This window comes from Leguminivora glycinivorella, chromosome 20 (genome assembly GCF_023078275.1).
Source record: "Leguminivora glycinivorella isolate SPB_JAAS2020 chromosome 20, LegGlyc_1.1, whole genome shotgun sequence".
Lineage (NCBI taxonomy): Eukaryota > Metazoa > Arthropoda > Insecta > Lepidoptera > Tortricidae > Leguminivora > Leguminivora glycinivorella.
In genome coordinates, this window is record NC_062990.1 from 13713530 (window position 1) to 13735630 (window position 22101).

At 35.9% G+C, this 22101-nt stretch overlaps 1 long non-coding RNA gene across 1 annotated transcript; it reads left to right on the forward strand.

Annotated features, from left to right (window-relative positions):
- Nucleotides 1-6697: 6697 nt before the first annotated feature.
- LOC125237014 lies at nucleotides 6698-12164 on the forward strand. Its single transcript, XR_007178271.1, has 7 exons — nucleotides 6698-6731; nucleotides 7506-7532; nucleotides 7713-7742; nucleotides 8286-8291; nucleotides 8694-8696; nucleotides 9264-9290; nucleotides 12125-12164. It is a non-coding gene; the product is annotated as an uncharacterized LOC125237014 (long non-coding RNA).
- Nucleotides 12165-22101: the final 9937 nt, after the last annotated feature.

Genomic DNA, 22101 nt, shown 5'->3' on the forward strand with positions numbered 1-22101 from the left:
ACCGATTTACTTGAAATTTGGCACACGTATGTAAACCTGTGGCCCAAAGACGGACATGTAATATAATTAAATGAAATTAAACGAAATTTAATCATAGGGGGCACTTTTGGGGGGTAAAATTGATAATTAATAAAAATCAAAGTTATTAGAACTATATTGTGCTACATATCAAATGAAAGAGCATTTTATAAGCATCTCAAATATATTTTTTTTATAGTTTTTATTTTGGTAATTTAGAAGTAATTTAAGAAAATAAGCAAAAAATGACCATTCCCCCCCCCCTTATCTCCGAAACTACTTGGTGTAAAATTTTCAAAAAAATACACGAGATAGCCCTCTACCTGTAGATTACAGGAAAACCTATTAGAAATCTACAGTCAAGCGTAAGTCGAACTTAAGAGAAAAAAACTCAAATTTTAGATTTTCACTCACTGCCGCTGCAAGTACTTACTAAATGTTTTGAAATTTTGTGAGCGCCATGGACAGGTAGAAAGAAATTCATTTCTGTTTAGAAATTGTTAAAAATTTTAATCATTTGCCAAAATGACTTAAGTTCCTACTAAAAAAGAGGCGCTTAAGACTGTTTAGAACTGCACTGACCATAATATTGCCCTAATAGGTCCAAAAAATGGTGTATATATACGAAAACAAAAAAATTGTGCCACCGACAACCAAAATCTGAAGTCTATTTGCTCTATCTCTTATAGTTTCCAAAATATACGCAAAATCTTTAAAGTACAAATCTAGTGTACGTTGCTATCACATGTCGTCAGGCGCTCATGACCTTTTTGTATGGAAATGTCGAAATCCGACTCGCACTTTACCGATTTTCATAGAAAGTTGTGTTTTATTATAGTTTTGAAGGAGGTTTCTTGTTTTTAACCACCAACGCAAAAACGACGGAGTGTTATAATAATAATAGGTTTGACGCTTGACATGTCTGTCTGGCATCATAGCTCCCGAACGAATCAATCGATTTTGATTTAGTTTTTAGGGTTCCGTAGTCAACTAGGAACCCTTATAGTTTCGCCATGTCTGTCTGTCCGTCCGTCCGTCCGTCCGTCCGTCCGTCCGTCCGCGGATAATCTCAGTAATCGTTAGCACTAGAAAGCTGAAATTTGGTACCAATATGTATATCAATCACGCCAACAAAGTGCAAAAATAAAAAATGGAAAAAAATGTTTTATTAGGGTACCCCCCCTACATGTAAAGTGGGGGCTGATTTTTTTTTTCATTCCAATCCCAACGTGTGATATATCATTGGATAGGTATTTAAAAATGAATAAGGGTTTGCTAAGATCGTTTTTTGATAATATTAATATTTTCGGAAATAATCGCTCCTAAAGGAAAAAAAAGTGCGTCCCCTCCCCCTCTAACTTTTGAACCATATGTTTAAAAAATATGAAAAAAATCACAAAAGTAGAACTTTATAAAGACTTTCTAGGAAAATTGTTTTGAACTTCATGGGTTTAGTAGTTTTTGAGAAAAATACGGAAAACTACGGAACCCTACACTGAGCGTGGCCCGACACGCTCTTGGCCGGTTTTTTTTCTCCTATCAGGATCGAAAGAGCTCGCGATTCTGAGTAATCGCGTAAAAAATACCCATGCTACAAAAACAGTGGGGTGAACAACTTCGACACGTCTTAAGACGATACGGTAGGGGTCAATTCTCCATACAAACGCTCTCGACTATTTCCTCCCTGGTTTTTGAAGATAGAGCAATGATTTTTTCAACACAGATTGTTATTATTTTTATCTGTGTCGAAACGTTTTGATTTTTTTGATATTCTGCTTTTTAAAGACTCTAGAGCCAATCCAAAATTTCCAAAAACGGCCTTTTTCATTGTGGCGCAAAAAAAGGTGTGATAATTGTTACCAATCTCAAGATTGGTAACAATTAACCAAAAACGCTAAACGGTCTGACATAGATTATTATTTCATTGTTATTCAGATTCTCAAATTTCGTTCCGATTGATTAAGTTTTGAAGGAGGAAAGTGTCGAGAGCGGAACCTCGATTTTAAAGATTTTTTTGAAATATCTTTTGACTGAGTTGTTCTTAATGGACAATTTCTTTTCGATTAATCTAGTTAATAACACTTGTATATTTAACTAAAATTCCCAAGTTGAAAGGGGGGCTCCTTTCCATTTTAGCATTTTCGCTACCGTATCCTCTTAACTCACTCATACAAGCATAGTACGCGTTCACCTACACGAGTTTAGAATGTGTGCGTAGAAACGCGCTTCTTTCATATTATTTGATCGCCATTGTGCGAGGTGTGGCTCTGGTAAAACTATTCATTTAGGTGTCACATTTTACATTCATGAATTATATTTCTTTTTGTGAATATACTCGAGGCAAAATTGAATCATTACCGCATTAATAATTGGAAATAATCTTTCATAACGCAATGCAACGTGAATAATTATAATTAACGAGCTTTTTAATTACTTTCTATTTTGGAACAAATGAGTTTGATAATATTTTATAAATAAGTAGCATATTTTTCTAGTCTTCATTGGTAAAGAATGACTTATAGTAGAACACAGGGTGTATTTTTGTAACAGTCAATATTTTATAAACATAATAGATGTCTAAAAGAATAATAAAAAAGTTTTTTTTTTGGTTCATTGTAAGGTATACGAGTTTAATCACCTTTAGGTTAGCCGCGTAAGCTGAAGACCCGGGTCCGATTCCCGGCTCCGCCACCAGTGGGCCTTGTCGTTTTTCTTTCGTATACGTATTAACTATATTGTACTTGCCAAATAAATAAATAAAATATGCCTTATAAAATATATATATATATATATATATATATATAATTTATAGTAGTGTGACTACTTGAAAAAAGAACAAATCAAAAAATATTAAATAAAAATAATTTGATTTGTTCCCTAGTTGCACCTTTAGGACACTTAAAATTAAACTACTCAAGTTTCAGAGCCACTCTTGGCAATCAAAGGGTTGATAATAAACGAAATGGTGATATTGCAGTGACAGGACACAATGCAACTAATGTCCTACAGTCGACTTCTACGACACCAGCGACCTCTCGTCGTGAAGTTCTTAACACGGAAAATTTTTGGGTGCTTTTTTATACTACGTCGGTGGCAAACAAGCGTACGGCCCGCCTGATGGAAAGCGGTCACAGTAACCTATGGACGCGCGTTGCCACCCTATTAGAAACTTGTACATTCCCTTTTGCTGTGTTAAATACACAGTAAAAAAATAAGTTCAAAAACTAAAACCCGACTACTATAAGTAAAATGTGCTCTAAAAAGTATGAAACAAGATAGAATTAGTTTATGAAATTATCATGCATGATATTCACAGATGTGTATTCTTTTCAATACGTTAATTCAATGTTATAATAAGTTTGTAAATTTTAAATATACTTGCAGAGATTCCGAAGATAACCGTGGTCGTATGCCATAATTATAAAGGTAAGTACATAAGTGGTATACGACCACGGTTATCTTCGGCATCTCTGCAAGTATATTTAAAATTTACAAACTTATTATTGAATTAACGTATTGAAAAGAATACACATCTGTTAATATCATGCATGATAATTTCATAAACTAATTCTATCTTGTTTCATACTTTTTAGAGCACATTTTACTTATAGTACTCGGGTTTTAGTTTTTGAACTTATTTTTTATTTGACTTACTTTGGGGTTACATTTTATTTATTAAATATAAGGGCGCTGAAGGCGGCCGGTTTAAGACCGCGTGCGTCGGGCGAAGCTCGATAGGCCGACATTTTAAGTTTGAGGGCGCCGAAGGCGCCCGGTTTAGGACCGCGTGCGTCGGGCTTCGCCCGACACTGTAAGTTAGAGGGCGCCTTCAAGGCGCCCGGCTTTGGACCGCGTGCGTCGGGCTTCGCCTGACACTTTAAGTTAGAGGGCGCCGAAGGCGCCCGGCTTAGGTGCGCGTGCGTCGGGCTTCATCCGACACTTTAAGTTAGAGGGGGCCGAAGGCGCCCGGCTTAGGAGCGCGTGCGTCGGGCTTCGCACTGAGAGAAATTTGCATTGTGAATTTAACAAGTTCGACTTGTTGCGGTTTATCCGTTTGAATCAGCCAAACGTATGTTTAAAACATATGTGTCAGGTTGTTTTTTTAATTCGACTTGTTGATTCAAATATATTGCCGATTCAAATGACAAGTAAGCTTGTTTTTTGAACCAAAGAGCACGTAGGCGCTATTTTAACCAAAAAACTTGTTGAAAGAACATGAAAACTGGTTGTATTTTTTCTCAGTGCGCCAGACACTTTAAGTTAGCGGGCGCCGAAGGCGCCCGGCTTAGGACCGCGTGCGTCGGGCTTCGCCCGACACTTTAAGTTAGAGGGCGCCGAAGGCCTCTTTAAGTTGGTTTAGGACGTAACTCTGTAAGGACTCTTTAAGTAGATTTAGGACCGCGTCTACGGTATGTACAACCTCATAAAAGTCATAAAGCATACCGTATACTGACAGAGACAATTGTAGCTGGCAATCAGTATCGTGGTACCGCATTTTCTCTCTCTTTGTGAAAATTATAATAACTTCAGATGATTAACTAGCTTTCAATAATATATGGTCGTAGTAGAAAGTCATTCTGGCATAGTACAAGTACAGAAGGCCCACTGCTTTGATGTTCACGAAATGCCGCCTTTTTAAATACTTACAAAATTCTTACAAAGAAACGAGCCGCACGTGCGCGGCGCCCGACGATAGGGTTACCAATGGATTCAAACGAATTAATACTGACATAAAATGTTATACTATTATATTCAAGTCTTAGGTACTTTCTAGGTAGCTATATATAATGTATTATTGTTATTAGTGTTTAGTTATTAGCTATTGTAATTTTCTAACATTTACATTAGTCTAGTCAAAAAGTAATATCTTTACACCAATAAATGTTTAAATATTTAAGTTACGTTATAACTAATAAATATTGCATTTTAATCATTATAATGTATTTATATATTTTTGTTCATTCGTCCGTCGCGTCGTCTACTACCATATCGATAAGGTTTGATTTCGCATGCGTCGCATCGCCGTCGCGCGTAAAACACACAATAAGAGGTGTCATCTTATTAAAAACTCAATCAGAACTTAATTTAGCTTTGAACAGAGTTATCATAACCTTAAAATTGATTATTTGAATTATTTCATGGTAAAGATTGAATATTGTCTGTCCATAGACAGTAGCCGAAAGCGTGCGTCGAAGACAATCATGAACGCACTGTTTGTAGTTTGTTTATTGGCTACCACAGGATGGGGAAAAAAACAACCTTCCCTTGTAAGTACTGACAGTATTATAAACAGAAATAGATATCATACACGAAAGAAAACAAGGCCCACTGGTGGCCGAGCCAGGTATCGAACCTCGGTCTTCAGCTTACGCGGCTAACGTCTATCACGTCATCACGGCGGGCGGGTAATCTAGTGGTTAGGATGTTAGCCACTTGTGCTGAAGACCCGGGTTCAATTCCCGGCTCAACCAGAAGTGGGCCTGTTTTTTTTCGTGTATGATATCTATCTGTTTATAATTTATATATAGTAGTGTAAGTACTTGAAAAATGACAAATCAAAAATATTTTATATTAAATAATTTAATTTGTTCCCTAGTTGTACTGACAGTACCTACAGTTACCGTAACTGTTACAGAGAGCAGGAAAATTTACAGTTATATAAAGCGCACATCATACATTTTTACGTCATTGTCTCTTCAAACAAAAAAGTAATTTTTTACATAATACACAAAACACAGCAAAAAAGTATACAGTAATTTCTGAATGGGTGGCAACGACATGTGACACTTCTTGAGTTGCAGGCGTCCATAGGTTACGGTGACCGCTTTCCATCAGGCGGACCGTGTGCTTGTTTGCCACCGACGTAGTATTTAAAAAAAAATACAAATTATACTGGACATATATCTTAATACTCTTGGGGCTTTTATACCCAAAAACTTTGTGACCCTTCCTGCTAAGCCGCGGTCCTGGGTTCCAACCCCGCTAAGGGCATTTATTTGTGCGATGAGCACAGATATTTGTTCCTGAGTCATGGGTGTTTTCTATGTATATAAGTATGTATTTATCTATACAAGTATTTATATCGTCACCTAGCACCTATAGTGCAAGCTTTACATAGTTTGGGCTAGACTGATCTTTGTAAGGTGTCCCCAATATTTATTTATTCATAAAAAATTAATGATTAATGGCTTATATTTTTTTTTTTACAGGCTAACAGTGTGAACTTGCGATTGCAAAAGGTTCATAATTTAAATCATTTCTTAATTAAACATCATGGAATAGAGCGACGGTGTATTTTTATATCCAAATTGATCCAAATTTGTACTCGCATCTGTAAAATTATTGTTTTTCAACTAAGAGAAAAATAATCACATTTCCGAAAAATAAAAAAATCACTAAAATATTTTTTGTTTTGAATAGTAGCTGACCATGATTTTTTTACATTTTTGTAGCTAATAGTAAGTATTTTATATGACCGCTTCGTGAACTCTCATGTTATGTAGGTACAATTTTTCTGCTTTGACTTAATGCTCACTAGAAGAGAATGCTTTTCTGTTTAAGGTCCGTTTTTGCAATATTTTTTTCCTTTGTATATAATAAATATTAAATAAATTATATTTAACAATATAAAAAAAAAACAAAAAAAAGTTATAAAAAAAACATATTTTTTAAATATTTTTAAGGATCGACCCTTACCTATAATGGGACAAGAAGTAAGTGTTTTGAATGATTCACGGTTATTTTCATTAAACTTATATTGACCGGGATATAGACCGTGATTACCTTTTTGATTTTTGTCGAGTTCCCGATATTTCGACGCAGTTGCATGCATCATGATCACGGAAAACAGTTTTCCGTGATCATGATGCATGCAACTGCGTCGAAATATCACGGAAAACAGTTTTTCGTGATCATGATGCATGCAACTGCGTCGAAATATCGGGAGCTCGACAAAAATCAAAAAGGTAATCACGGTCTATATCCCGGTCAATATAAGTCTAAGAAGTAAGTGCTTAACACAGTTGTAAATTATGACCTACAAAAAAATATTTTATTTAGTTACTTTCACCATTTAATGTTATCCCAATCATACAAAGAAAATATATTTAGATAAATATATTTTTAACCCCCGACGCAAAAACGACGGTGTGTTATAAGTTTGACGTGTCTGTCTGTATGTGTGTCTGTCTGTGCCATCGTAGCTCCCGAACAGATAACCCGATTAAGATTTAGTCTTTTTTTTTTGTTTGAAAGCTGAGTTAGTCGGGAGTGTTCTTAGCCATGTTTCATGGAAATCGGTCCACCATGTAGGGTTTTTTTTTTAATTTTGTGGTTAGGTTATTTACAACTTAATGTTATGTATCTACATAATTATGTTTTTCATGTTCTACCTTTTTGCGTTTTTTCGTCTTAACGTGAATAACTTTTGGCTTATCTTATATGCTGAATAAATGTTTGACTTTAATTGGCTCTACCTATGTTTGTAGCCGGGAAAAGTTAAAAAAGTTGCACAGGTAAGTATAACATTATACTAAGTAAACAAATACACATCTTTTTAACCGACTTCAAAAAAGGAGGAGGTTCTCAATTCGACTGATTGTTTTTTTTTTGGGTATAAAAAATGTAATAAAAAAGATAAATAAATAGTAACTTAAGTGTATTATCAACGCTAAAATATGTTCTTCTGTTTACAGTTAGCCAAGACAATTTTAAATGGACTGAAGGTAAAAAAAACACGTTAAAACTGTGTCCTATGCCTCTATGATAATGCATAAATCATTATAGGAAAATACCTAACTTTAATTAGGTTTATATTGCACACCTCGATAAAATACAACAATACAAAATAAAGAAGCAACACATACAAAGGTAAACAACAGGCGGACTTATCGCTAAAGAGCGAATTCTTCCAGCACCTTTTTTGCCTAATAATTAAAGTCATGTTCAACAACTGTTGTTGTTTCGTGTTACACGGAAGCAATCATGTTAAAATGTGAAAGCCGCAAGTATGTTAGGTTTTAACATGTTTTTCAGTACACATGGTGTTTTTTTTTACACACTAGTGCGAGAAGTGGTTCATTATATCCCATGTCGAAACTTCGGAGGGCCATCTGTACTGAAAAACGTCTTCTTGTACTATTTTATCGCATCGGTCATTAAAAAATAACAAATTAATATTTTTGTGAAACGTAAGGACTAAAAATACCTACTTAAAATATTAAATAACTACCTTAACATGTTATTAAATAAAATTACCTTAATTGCAGCTAAATGTAAGTAATATTTGGATTGCCCATTTCAATATGGTTCCTGATCCCACCCTAGAGCCCTTATGATATTTGGGAATATAAAGTAGTGTATGCAACTATACATAATTATAAATTACAACACTCGTGTGATGATATTATGAAACTCGCCTTCGGCTCGTGTCATAAACGCACACTCGAAATGCCCTTCATTATGCACAGTCGCATAAACTACTATTCCTTTTATAATTTACTTACGATATCTTGTACTTGAAATATTGACATGTAATTCTTTAGCACAAACCAACCATGTATGTCTCAAAAAATAAAAAAGTATTCCATACCTATTAAATTTCTCCATACAAACGATCTAGTCTATCCACACAAAATTAATATATTAGGTACTTATGTTTAAATTTTCATTTCCAGAGTGTAAGTTTTTAATAAAATTAAAAAATATAGTATAAATATAATTTACTCAAAACAATTACTAAATCTGAAATAAAAAGTTTACCCATGATATGGGAATTCTTCTCTTCTTTACATCATGTTACCCTCTTCTGGGGTGTAGGGCTCGAATCATATTTCTCCATTTACTCCGGTCTTGGGCAGTTTGGGTAACTTCCTCCCACCCCATGCCACCCTGAGCTCCTGCTGAACCGAACGACGCCAGGGGCCCGTTTCTCGAAAGGTACAAGCCTTGTATTACAAGTGTGTTTCCATGACAACCCAATCAACCCATACTATTTGACAGTTCGCGCACTTGTAATACAAGGCTTGTACCTTTCGAGAAACGGGCCCCAGGTCGATTTAAGGCATGGTTTGAATTAATTCCCAACAACTATAAAAAAGTATCTATAATCAAATTAAAATTAATTTAATTTAATAGTCCGAGTTTGCGTTATGTTACTCATACTTTTAGTAAGTTACGTACATTTCAGGTTATTACTTCGACACTATATTACTTGATATTACCTATTAATCATTGTTTTATGACAGTACATAGACATGTTGAAAGAAGACATCGTAAGTAAACATTACATAAAATAACATTTAAGGTACAGCGGGGCAATTTTGACTGGGGGGTAACTAATTAATTTAACCACTCAGTGGACAATCTATTTAATTCTTTTTTTTTTAGGAAACAAACAGTCACACAAAATTGTTTAAGTTCATTTATTTTGCAAACCAAGGACCGTATCATAACGGGACAGTCAAATCCCATACAAAAAAGCGTACCCCTGAAATGTGGATGGCGCTGTTTCGCAGCCTGGAAGTGGCCAAAATTATATATCTTTCCCAAATATTTTTGCGTGTTTTTATTTTTTATAAGAACAAATGACGTGCTTCTTTATTTTAATATATTGATATCACGTCAATACACATTTCGAGAAAAATAATTTTACATGTAGGCATCATCATGTACTTATGATACTATTTAATAGATGGCGCTAAAAATGGAGGGAAGATTCTTAGCATGAAGATTGTAAATTCTATAAAAATAATCCTTGTTGCAAAGATTGTAAAACAGAAAAATGGATCTGATGCAGCTACCTCCAGTTGAAAGTGCCCCGCTGTACCTTAGTTAATATACAAGGTGCTCGCGAGGAACCCGCATAACTTGAACCACGCGTTTCTGAGGCAAAAAGAAAGAAAAAATGTTATATGAATTTTTCGCCAAAAAAAATTTTTTTTTTTTTTACTTTTTTGGACGTATTTTCACATAATTTTTTTTATCCATAAAGTTGGCAATTAAAATGAGTTCCTTCATTTATTTTTCTAAAAACCAAATTATTTGGAAGTTTTTCTTGTCACATTTTGACATCTATCAATGGGGACTACCTCTACATTCCTAATGACGTTTGTTCGAAAATCACTTGGCCTAACTCATTTGGCCGAATTATGAAATGCCTAACGCTCTTTTGGCCTAACGATTATTTGGCATAATTTAAATTTTGCCCCAAAAATGACATTACCCAGAACCGATTCGCTGTTAGAAAGGTAGGTTTAGGTTAGGTTAGAACTGTGACCTCACACAAATCCGAATCGCTTCTAAAAAAGTGGGTTTTAACGGCGTTAGGCGAAACAATATTAAGACATTTAAATTAGGCCAAATGATCATTATGCCAAAAAATATTAGGCGATCTAAAAATCGAAGAAAAAACTTTAGGAATCTAGATATACATCCCTATCAATGACTACTGTGAGACTATGCTCCACAATTGCGCATCAGCGCCGTTAAGAAACCTTTTCTACTGAGTAACAATACGGAAATGTTTTTTTTAAATTAGCAATAACTCTGAAACTAGACGAAATCTAGAAAAGTTTACATGACATTTTAGTCTTAAAATGTGACCAAGAATATGCCGTTAAAGTTATATGGGTTCCTCGCGAGCACCTTGTATGATTCAAAACTTGTGATTCCATATTGATACTTTTATAGTTTTGTATCGTAAAGTTGTTTGTACCATATTAAAGGATATATAAATCAACCCCCTCTGCCTACCCCTTTATAGGATACAGGCGTGATTATAATGTATGTGTATACTTATGTATATAAATTAAAAATAGCCTAGATGCGTAGAAAAAATGCTAATCGTTCGCGCTCGTAACGTATAATGTCTCTCTCTCTCACTTACACTGAAGGAAAATGTATACATGCCTGAGTGGACGCTTGGAGTGGAGCGTTTGGCGGGATGTAGAGCGGGGCGGTCGACCGTGCGTGCGTCCATATGTAATCCATATATGTAACTCCGTATAGACAGCTACAGAGTAAGAAAAAAAAACCGGCCAAGAGCGTGTCGGGCCAAGCTCAGTGTAGGGTTCCGTAGTTTTCCGTATTTTTCTCAAAAACTACTGAACCTACCAAGTTCAAAACAATTTTCCTAGAAAGTCCTTATAAAGTTCTACTTTTGTGATTTTTTTCATATTTTTTAAACGTATAGTTCAAAAGTTAGAGGGGGGGACGCACTTTTTTTCCTTTAAGAGCGATTATTTCCAAAAATACTAATATTATCAAAAAACGATCTTAGCAAACCCTTATTCATTTTTAAATACCTATCCAACAATATATCACATGTTGGGGTTGGAATGAAAAAAAATATCAGCCTCCACTTTACATGTAGGGAGGGGTACCCTAATAAAACATTTTTTTCCATTTTTTATTTTTGCACTTTATTGGCGTGATTGATATACATATTGGTACCAAATTTCAGCTTTCTAGCGCTAACGGTTACTGAGATTATCCGCGGACGGACGGACAGACAGACAGACATGGCAAAACTATAAGGGTTCCTAGTTGACTACGGAACCCTAAAAACCGTATCTCAGAATCATACAGAAATAGGCACTGTGGCCTAGATGGCGTTACACCTTTGGGGGACGCTCGGCTAGATGGCGCTAATATTAATATTTGACATTTTGACACTCAGCTAAGAATATGGGCCAAATTGTCAAAACTGAGGTTTAAAAAGTTTTAAGTTTGTATCGAGAGAACGCGGTCTAGGCACTGTGATTTACATTCACTTTGACAGTAACGCTCTATAATACTTGATCTTCTTTGACTGTATGCAACGTCGACTCAGGACACTTGTTTGAGTTTCAATTGTTTGATATGCACGCCGCACGCCAGCCTCGCTGCTCGCCCAATATAAGTGTGCACTCAGGCCCTTACAATAAGACGGAAAAGCCATAGAGAAAAAATATCCCTTACCATCAGGTGTGACGTGGTCAAACGTCTACCTCTTCAAACTTTAAAAAAAAAACATGCTACGGACTAGGTACTTATTAGCATCTTGTCTACGCGTCCGCATTTAAAACCGTTCCGTTTCTTTACCTTTCCTTATTCATTTTGTTTTTAGAAACACTTGCCAACAAGATTAAGCAATTCCAAAACTAAGGTAAGACATAGAATTTTTACGAAATTATTTATCAAGTTCGAAACAAGTTGTTAGCATTAACAAAGGGCGGATTTTTATTTTTTTGTCCGGTTTGCTTTTTTTCCAAATGTGTGAATTTTTGTAGGTACTTTTTCTACTCAGAATCATGAACTCTTTCGATCACACAGGAGAAAAATACATGTCACATTTTTATTTCCACTGAGTTACAATTTCCCATAAAACTTGTTTGATCGTAACTCAGAGGAAAGCAAAAAAATTTATGAAAATTTTGGGTCATTTTTTATCTCCTATTAGAATCGAAAGAGCTGATTCTGTCAAAAAAGTATGAAAATTTCCAAAAATAAAAAAAAATTAAATCGAAAAAAAAAGAATCAAAAACGTACAGTGTGGAAAATCCATACATAATTGTGTATTAATATTATAAGTGTGTATGCATGTCTTTTCCTCCGTCTTTCACGGCAAAATGGAGCTCGAAGCGACGAATTGACGTGATTTTTAAGTGGAGATTACTTGAAGGGATGGAGAGTTACATAGTTTCTTTTTGTCTATTTACATACATACATACAATCACGCCTGTATCCCATAAAGGGGTAGACAGAACACATGAAACTACTAAAGCTTCAGTGCCACTCTTGGCAAGTAAGGGGTTGAAAGAAAATGAAACTGTGACATTGCAGTGACAGGTTGCCAGCCTCTCGCCTACGCCACAATTTAACCCAATTTAACCCATATCCCACATTTTTGTCTATTTCTAAGTGCGTTTTCACATTATCCGATCCGATATCGAATATCGGAAGGATTTAAATAGTAAAAAGAAAGAAAGACGGCTTAAATGTATGGTACATCGGTCCTAAATCCGATATCTGCGGAGCGGAGCGAAGGCGCTGGCAAAATCTAGTCTATTGTCCCGGATCTGTAAGTTCACATTTTTGACACATTTGTTTTGAAGTATGTTGCGATGTGGCTAAGACGTATCGTTTGCCAAATCTAACGATTCATTTCGAATTGGTTGAATCGATTAGGCCCTATGTACAAAGAGGCACTTAAACAAATAATATACGATTTCTAACAACTTACTGAAATGTCATTTGAATCGAAATGACAGACTGCCACAGCACTAGTTTAAAAATAAAAATGAATGATAAATGACATAATAAGTAAATCCTGCGTGATAAATTAATATCGTAAAATACTCACTAACGAACATCCGCAAAAATGTAACATGTGTTAAATTATGTTTAAAGTAAGCGAAATAATGTTTTTAAGTACTTGCTTTTTTTAAATATTATTACAGGATTTTATTTAAAATTTCATTAGGTTGCGCGAGTTTACGTATTGTGGAAGCTGTCATGTGTCAAAAAGAGGTTCTTACAGCTCTGGGACAATAGTTATTTATAAATGTATAAGTGGTATTTTTTTTCAAAATAATTTTCATCGAAAGTCTCATAAGGATGTGGCAACCAATATTCAGTTTAACTAATTATGTTCGTATTAATCAAATATTATTTATTTTCAGGGGAATGACGATTGCAATGAAGTAAATATATTTATTTTATTTTAATTATTATAAATCGCGTCACTTTATAAACTTGTAATTTATTATGATTACACGACGACATACTTACAAAGGGACAAGATAAGACAAAAATATCAAAAATGTTTACTGCACAAAAACACAAATTAAATGCATTAGGTACATATTTTACAATCGGCTTGTTTCCTATACTTAAAATAAAATATTTTATGCAGCGCACGACATAACCACACCACATAATTATTAATTAGAAGAAAAATATGGACAGTGTTTATGTTTAAACACAGTTTCTATTTAATAAGTCAAAGATAAAAAGTAAATGAATTGACCGTGACGTCACTCCTCAGTATTGCATAGTAATTAATTATATATTAGGAAATCGTTTTTACAGTTCTTAAAAAGAAACTGGGTGGCTAGCCGAATGGCACAATCGCTCACGAAACGAAGCGCTAGTAGATATCTATCTCTATCGCGCTTGCGTATTGGCGCGACAGAGCCAGCGGCGTATCGCTTTCGTTTGGCGTCGGAGAAATGCCATTCGGCTACGGGGCCTGGCCGACGCCAAACGAAAGCGATATGCCGCTGGCTCTGTCGCGCCAATACGCAAGCGCGATAGAGATAGATATCTACTAGCGCTTCGTTTCGTGAGCGTTTCGTGAGCGATTGTGCCATTCGGCTAGCCACCCAGATCTGACTAGTAGGAAACTAGTCCATTGCGTGCATAACACAGTTGTATTACTGATACCCTAACGCCGTGACTTGCGTGGGCGACGGTCGCGCGATGATCGCGCGACGGCGATGCGACGCATACGACATCAAACCTTATCGATATAGAAGTATGCGACACGACGGCGACGGTCGCGCGACAGTCGCCCACGCAAGACACGGCGTAAGAGTCCACTAGGCTAAGCTAGTACTGTAGTAGAAGTAGATGTTTAAATTGAATGCGCAAAAATATTTGGGGAAAATATGCTTTTGGCCACTTCCAGACTGCGAAACAGCGCCATCTAGCTTCAAGCCTAAAAAGCTCATATATTCAGGTTGATTTCAGGGGTATGCTTTTTTGTATGGGCTTTGTCAGTCACGTATTATATCGTTCTTGATACAACTAAATAAGTTAGTGTTGACTGTTGACAACGTGCGTGACAGAGACAGTGGCGCTGACTGTCACAAATAAGCAGGTACACGCTAATTTTAACCCCCGACGCAAAAACGGGTGTTATAAATTTTTCCCCTCACTAGCTCGGAAACTCGTGTTTTGCCCTTTTATACCAGCGGGTAAAAACGCATTTTATCCACTAGTGGGTAAAGTAATTTAACCTTGAATAAAGTCAAATTAACTGCTTTAAAATTGATAAAAGTAGGTGAATCTAGTAATAAAGATGATTTACCACCTGTGGAACTACTGGAAGCAGTGATAAACGAATTTTTTGCGTTGTAGTTTCCTCGCTATAGTGAGGGAACCAGTTTTGTGTTACACTAGGGTGCAAATGTATTTTACTTCTCGTGTGTTAAAAAACTCGCAAGTTCAGCACGGGAAGCATGGTCGCGCGATAGACGATAAAATAGCAGGCCGTCCCTATCGCACTATTTGTAAGTATTATAGGATAGGGACGGCCTGATATTTTATCGTCTATCGCGCGACCATGCTTCCCGTGCAGGATTCTATTCTCGAACCACTCGCTTCGCTCGTGGTTCAACTATAGAATCCTTTCACTTGCTCGTTTTTCAATTCCACGCTCGGCGTTAAAATACAACTTTGCCCCCTTGAAAGAAGAAATAACTATAACGTGTCTATCTGTCTGTGTGCCTCTGTGGCATCGTGGCTCCCGAACGGATGAACCGATTTAGATTTAGTTTCTTTTGTTTCAAAGCTGAGTTAGTCGGGAGTGTTCTTAGTCATGTTTCATGAAAATCGGTCCGTCATGTCAAGGGCTTTTTTTTTTTTTGGTTAGGTTATATGGATATGACCAACATGAATGCTAGCGGGCGTTGGTACCTCTTTGACTGCATAAGTGTAAAGCACCGGGGCGGGCGTGCGGCGTGCATATCAAACAATTGAAGCTCGTACAAGTGTCCTGAGTCGACAGTGCATAGGGTGGACGCAGGCTCCCCAGCATAGAGTATATTGAATACAGTAGAACCCGCTTAAAACAATTCTGAGGGGACCCAGCCAAAAAAGCGTATTATGCGGGAAATCGTATTAAACGTGAAATAATTGTGATTTTTCATCGTAAACTTTTAATATGGTTACGTTTTCTTGGAGCGATAATGCTTTTCTTCTTATTTTTTGACATCACTGAACCAAAAAGATGGGACAAAGAATTCAGAAATTCAACACCGACACTCAACACCGCAGGAGTGATAATGAGCGAAGTGTATGTAGGTAGATAGTAATTATCGCACTAACCGCTGACAGGACGACAAATTAAAAAATTGTCTTTACGGGTGGCGGTGTCGCCAGAATCGCATAATTAGTACAGTACAATTAGTTCCGATTTTTGTTACCCGCATAAATAAAGTTGTAAAGTAATGCAAGATAGGTGGTTTTAGATGGTGTATTAAGCGGGGACGCGAGTCGTATTAACCGTGAAAAAATGTCTGAAAACAAGTCACAAATTGTAGGGACCGGCGAAAAATGGCGTATAATGCGGGAAATCGTATTATACGTGATCGTTTTAACCGGGTTCTACTGTAGTATGGTATAGAGTTATTAGTCAAGATTTTCGAATGCAGCGCCATCTATTATTAAGTTACGACAACTTTTCATGTGACTTTCCAGCCTAAAGGTTACTTTTAGAACATGAAGCGTGTGGACCCTTTAAACATGGAACGCCACATTTTTATGACGGGAATTCTAATTAGGTCATTCATCAATCAGTCACATTAATAAATTTTTGAACGCTAACCATTTTGTCTAGAAAGAGAACATTAATAATATTTACAATTTAATACATGTAATTAGCCATAGAATGCCGTTCGCTAGTTTACGGGTAGTACAGCGACATCTAGCGAAAATTTTGGACATCAAAAAATGCTTATACATTTTACGAAAACAAGTCATTACCCAGTTTGCGGACGTAACAGTGACATCTAGCGAACAACTTGCACTACGGCATATAATTGACTTTCACGCATTCTATCGTTAAAGTTAGTGTATATATATAATTATGTTGCTATGCCCTCTCAGGGTTCATGTTGAGACTATATTATACTTAGCCTAAGATCATTATGTGTACACATGAATTGCAATAAAGCATTGAAATTGAAATTTAAATTGAAATTAATTTCCCTAAACATATCGAAACTACGTGGGATTTACTGTTTCCTTTGACTGAAAACACCGTGCTCCCCAGCACCCGTTTCAAGAAAATCTAATAACCTAACCACAAAATTAAAAGTTTGAAAAAACACACATAGTAGACCGATTTTCATGAAACATGTCTAAGAACACTCCCGACTAACTCAGCTTTCAGACAAAAAAAAACTAAATCTAAATCGGTTCATCCGTTCGGGAGCTTACAGACAGACAGACAAACAGACAGACAGACAAACAGACAGACAGACAGACAGACAGACAGACAGACAGACAGACATACACACATACAGACACGTCAAACTTATAACACCCCGTCGTTTTTGCGTCGAGGGTTAAAAATCATCGCTTGCGCTGTTAGAACATCCTTAAGCTTGAGGGACAATTGAGGTACTTTTTGCTTAAAAAGTCACAATTTTTTGTCGTTGTTTAAGTGTTGCGTACATATTCTCAGAAAGCATAAACATATCAAAATATTTGAGTAAAATAATGGTTTTAAATTTCAGGTAACTTATTTTGATGTAAGTAATAAGTATGTTCTGATGTGAATTTTTTTTAATTTTTTTATAGGCCAGTGTAAACAGTTGTTGGTAAATGTGTAATGTTCAGTCCTTGTTAGGAAATATGTTTATTTACAAGAACATAATTTACATAATCATAAATAATAAACTAAGACTAAACTTAAAAGGCATTGTACCAAAGGATACTGGCGACATTTGCTCGACGTATCGCAATCCTTGTTTAGTTCAGGATTCAATGTACGGCCCCATACTTCTGCAGTTCGCACCAGAAAGTATGAGAAAAATCGCTTCAACTAATATTAACTAGAGTGCCCAATGTGTGACATACAGGGTGGTTCAATGAACGTTATACAAAACATGTTTTTCAAACTCGTCTTCCTATTGCTAAAACACTATGTCAGATTGCGTGTTGTTAAACTAGTTATTAATAAACTAGTTAGTAAGTGTTTTGGTTAAGTACTGTAAACTTACGTATTTAAATAAACAAATTCAAAAAAAAAAAAATCATTAATATCGTTGATTACCTAAATCCTGTTATTTTGGTCAGAACATGGTTAAGCTACCTGGGGCCCATTTAATAAACATTACAATTCAACAATTTTGTAAAAAAGTGACATATTTGTAAAGTTTTGCTACAAGTGCTGTTTAATAAAACCTACAAATAAGTAAGAAACCTACAATTAGAAATCGTAAAATTGTAAAACCCGTTTAATAAACATTTAAATATGTAAAAAACGCCTGTAGTTTACAATGACGATATTGTACTCACTTTTATTTGGACTGTTTAGTGAAAAATTAAACACACGATATTAAAATAAAGAAATGAAAAGAGATTGCCGAGCAACTGAAATCTTTAAATATGTATAAAAAACCGGCCAAGAGCGTGTCGGGCCACGCTCAGTGTAGGGTTCCGTAGTTTTTCGTATTTTTCTCAAAAACTACTGAACCTATGAAGTTGAGAACAGTTTTCCTAGAAAGTCTTTATAAAGTTCTACTTTTGTGATTTTTTTCATATTTTTTGAACATATGGTTCAAAAGTTAGAGGGGGGGGACGCACTTTTTTTTCCTTTAGGAGCGATTATTTCCGAAAATATTAATATTATCAAAAAACGATTTTTGCAAACCCTTATTCATTTTTAAATACCTATCCAACCATATATCACACGTTGGGGTTGAAATGAAAAAAAATATCAGCCCCCACTTTACATGTAGGGGGGGTACCCTAATAAAACATTTTTTTCCATTTTTTATTTTTGCACTTTGTTGGCGTAATTGATATACATATTGGTACCAAATTTCAGCTTTCTAGTGCTAACGGTTACTGAGATTATCCGCGGACGGACGGACGGACGGACGGACGGACGGACGGACGGACGGACGGACGGACGGACGGACGGACGGACGGACAGACAGACATGGCGAAACTATAAGGGTTCCTAGTTGACTACGGAACCCTAAAAAAGGCTAAAATACTCCTTGTGCATCTGCTGCCGCAAGATATTGAGAGCCACAGCCACAGCTCATCCAGTGCAATGCAACGCACACAAAATCTGTTCAGTGGGTGAAAGAGCTACATTTCTATTAGTCTCACGTTGAAGAGAACCCCCTATTTGCCCTATTGCCGTATTTTTAAAAGTAAATATTCCACGGTAGTTTTGCTCACCCTAATTTTTCGTTGAACGTAAAATCCGTTACATCCAAAGTAAAATGTATCCTTTCACGAAAATATCATCGATATTCATAATCGTCCCATTACTGTCACTGCTAGTTGTTAGAACCATATTTTTTGATTATGCAGATCGTAAAGCACACTTCAAATCAAGTTTTGACACAGCATTAATCTCCTGTCAGAATTGTACTACAATTTACATAATAATATCAATAATATTTAAACTTGTAATTACAATTATGTGTTCAATAAAGCACATTTCCTTACAAAATTGTTAAAAATCACCTGTCAAGTTAAAATGTTTATTGAACAGAAATTTGTAAAATTGTAGCTTAACTCGTACAATTATGTAAACTATGACAAATTTGTAACTTGTCATTTTTATTGAACAGAAACTTGTGAAATTGTAACTTGTCGGTACAATTTACAATTTGTATTGTTTATTAAATGGGGCCCTGATGCCTAGGTTGTTAAGAGAAAATATTTCGAACCTAGTTTTGTGGTATAAACTCACCTTTTAGTTAATCTAGACTGACATTTTATGAATAAAATGCATTCTGACATATCACAATAATGTTGATTATTATAATTATATTATAAAATAACCTTTATAACTGATAAGACACCTACAACTGACGTATTGCAAAACATGCCATGACGTCACAACGAGTGATCACACGTCAGGATGACTTACTAGCATTTAGTAAATTACCAAAATTTAATTACGTCTAGCACGGGAAGCATGGTCGCGCGATAGACGATAAAATATCAGGCCGTCCCTATAGCACTTACAAATAGTGCGATAGGGACGGCCTGCTATTTTATCGTCTATCGCGCGACCATGCTTCCCGTGCTGGTCTTAATATTCTAGACCTGAATACGTCCAATGACACATATGACACTCTAGCAGGTAATAGTGTATAACATGGAAGCGTTTCGATTAGTTAGTCCGTTCTCTATTGGGCATGCTTGTATGAAGAGGTATATATTTTTGAGTACATCATTGGCGTTTGGTATAGGTATTGTACACGTCCTCCTGAGTCAAATAAGACCGGTAGCCACTTTAAACTCCGTGTCCAAAAGGGGGAGGGGGGGTCAAAGTATGGAGATCCCGGTGCGCAGAAAAAAAAAATCTGGCCGATTAGTTTGAACTTTTAAGTTAATATTGGTGTCATTTTTATGTAACTAGATAATGCTCAATTTATTCCCAATACTAGTATTTTAGGGTTCCATAACAAAATATAGCGCAATATTTAATACTTAGGGCATACTGAAAGTCTCTGGAACTGGCCACTTATAAAAGAGAAAGTAAAAAAACAATTATACAATTTAAAAAAAGAACTCTCTGGTAGTATGTAGCCGTTTTATTTGTGAGATTGTCATTTGTTTTTTCATCGTGACGTCGGTTTGCAATTTGTTTGTCGCCGTCGCAATGAACTTAAGTTAAAATTAAATTATATTATTTAATTATCCGTGAAAATTATCGAAGAAGGATTTTTTACGATTTTCGATGTGGCTTAAGTCAGCAAGAGAGTTGTCAAAGACTTCAATGAGCGTTTGGTGATGAAGCCCCATGTCGTAGCTCTGTCTATTCGTGGTTTAGTGAATTTAGACCTGGACGTGATCATCTCCATGACGATGAACGTGAAGGCCGGCCGGTGACCGCGGTTACTGATATTAATATTGAGGCTGTACGAGAACTAATTATCACTGACAAAAAAAATATGTGTCAGCAGATTCGCAATATCTTAGGCATAGGAATGAGTTAGGTCCAAAAGATATTACATTTACATCTGAAGGTTAGGAAATTATGCACTCGATGGATACCTCATGATTTATCAGAAGACCAGAAAGGACTGCGTGTAGAGTGGTGCCGTAAAATGATAAAAAAAATTGACGGAGGGCAATCAACGGCTGTGTATAATATCGTGACTGATGACGAAACATGGGTGTACTGTTTTGAACCGCAAAGGAAAAGTCAGTCGGCGAAATGGATCTTTCCTTTTCAAGAGTTGCCGATGAAAGTTAAAAAAAGCCGAAGTACTGGTAAAAAAATGGTTGCTTCTTTTTTCGGGAAATTAGGGCATTACACCACTATACCGCTTGAAAACCAAAGAACAGTAACTTCAGACTGGTATGTACACACGTGTTTGCCCAGCGTGTTCGACAAAATTCATGAAAAGCGTCCCCTTAGCAAAATAGTCCTTCACCACGACAACGCGTCGGCACATTCCGCTAAGGCAACTAATGCGTTTTTGAAGTTCTCAAACGTAGAATTAACGACTCATCCGCCATACAGCCCCGACCTAGCACCATGCGATTTTTTTTTATTTCCAAAAATTAAAGATAAACTTAGAGGTTCGCGATTTACAAGCCCTGAAATGGTAGTGAATGCCTTCCGCGAAGCCATCAAAGAGGTCCCTAAAGAAGACTGGACCCACTGCTTTACACAATGGTTCTAACGAATGAAAAAGTGTGTAAATAGTAAAGGTATATACTTTGAAAAACAATAAATATATAATAAACATCATGTGTAGTCTTATTTATCAGAATCCAGAAACTTTCAGTATGGCCCACGTATAATGAATTTTTTGTAGCCACGAAATGTAAACAAATCCTCATATTTCCATATTCTTGTACTAAACTTGTTTTAAAAAAAATACTGTTTAAAAAAGCATTTTATAAGTTATCTAAAAACATTAACATTAAATACAAAATTTATTATATTTGATGTTAAAAAAATATTGAAAGTACTGCAACGATCGCTAGCGCAGCACAGGGGACGGCATAAAGATTTTTAATAATCATTATACTGCGCCCCGAGTGTTGTCCACGATGAATAAGAAGCGATGTGTTAACTTAGGGTATATCGTACCTCCTCCACACTTAATTTTATCA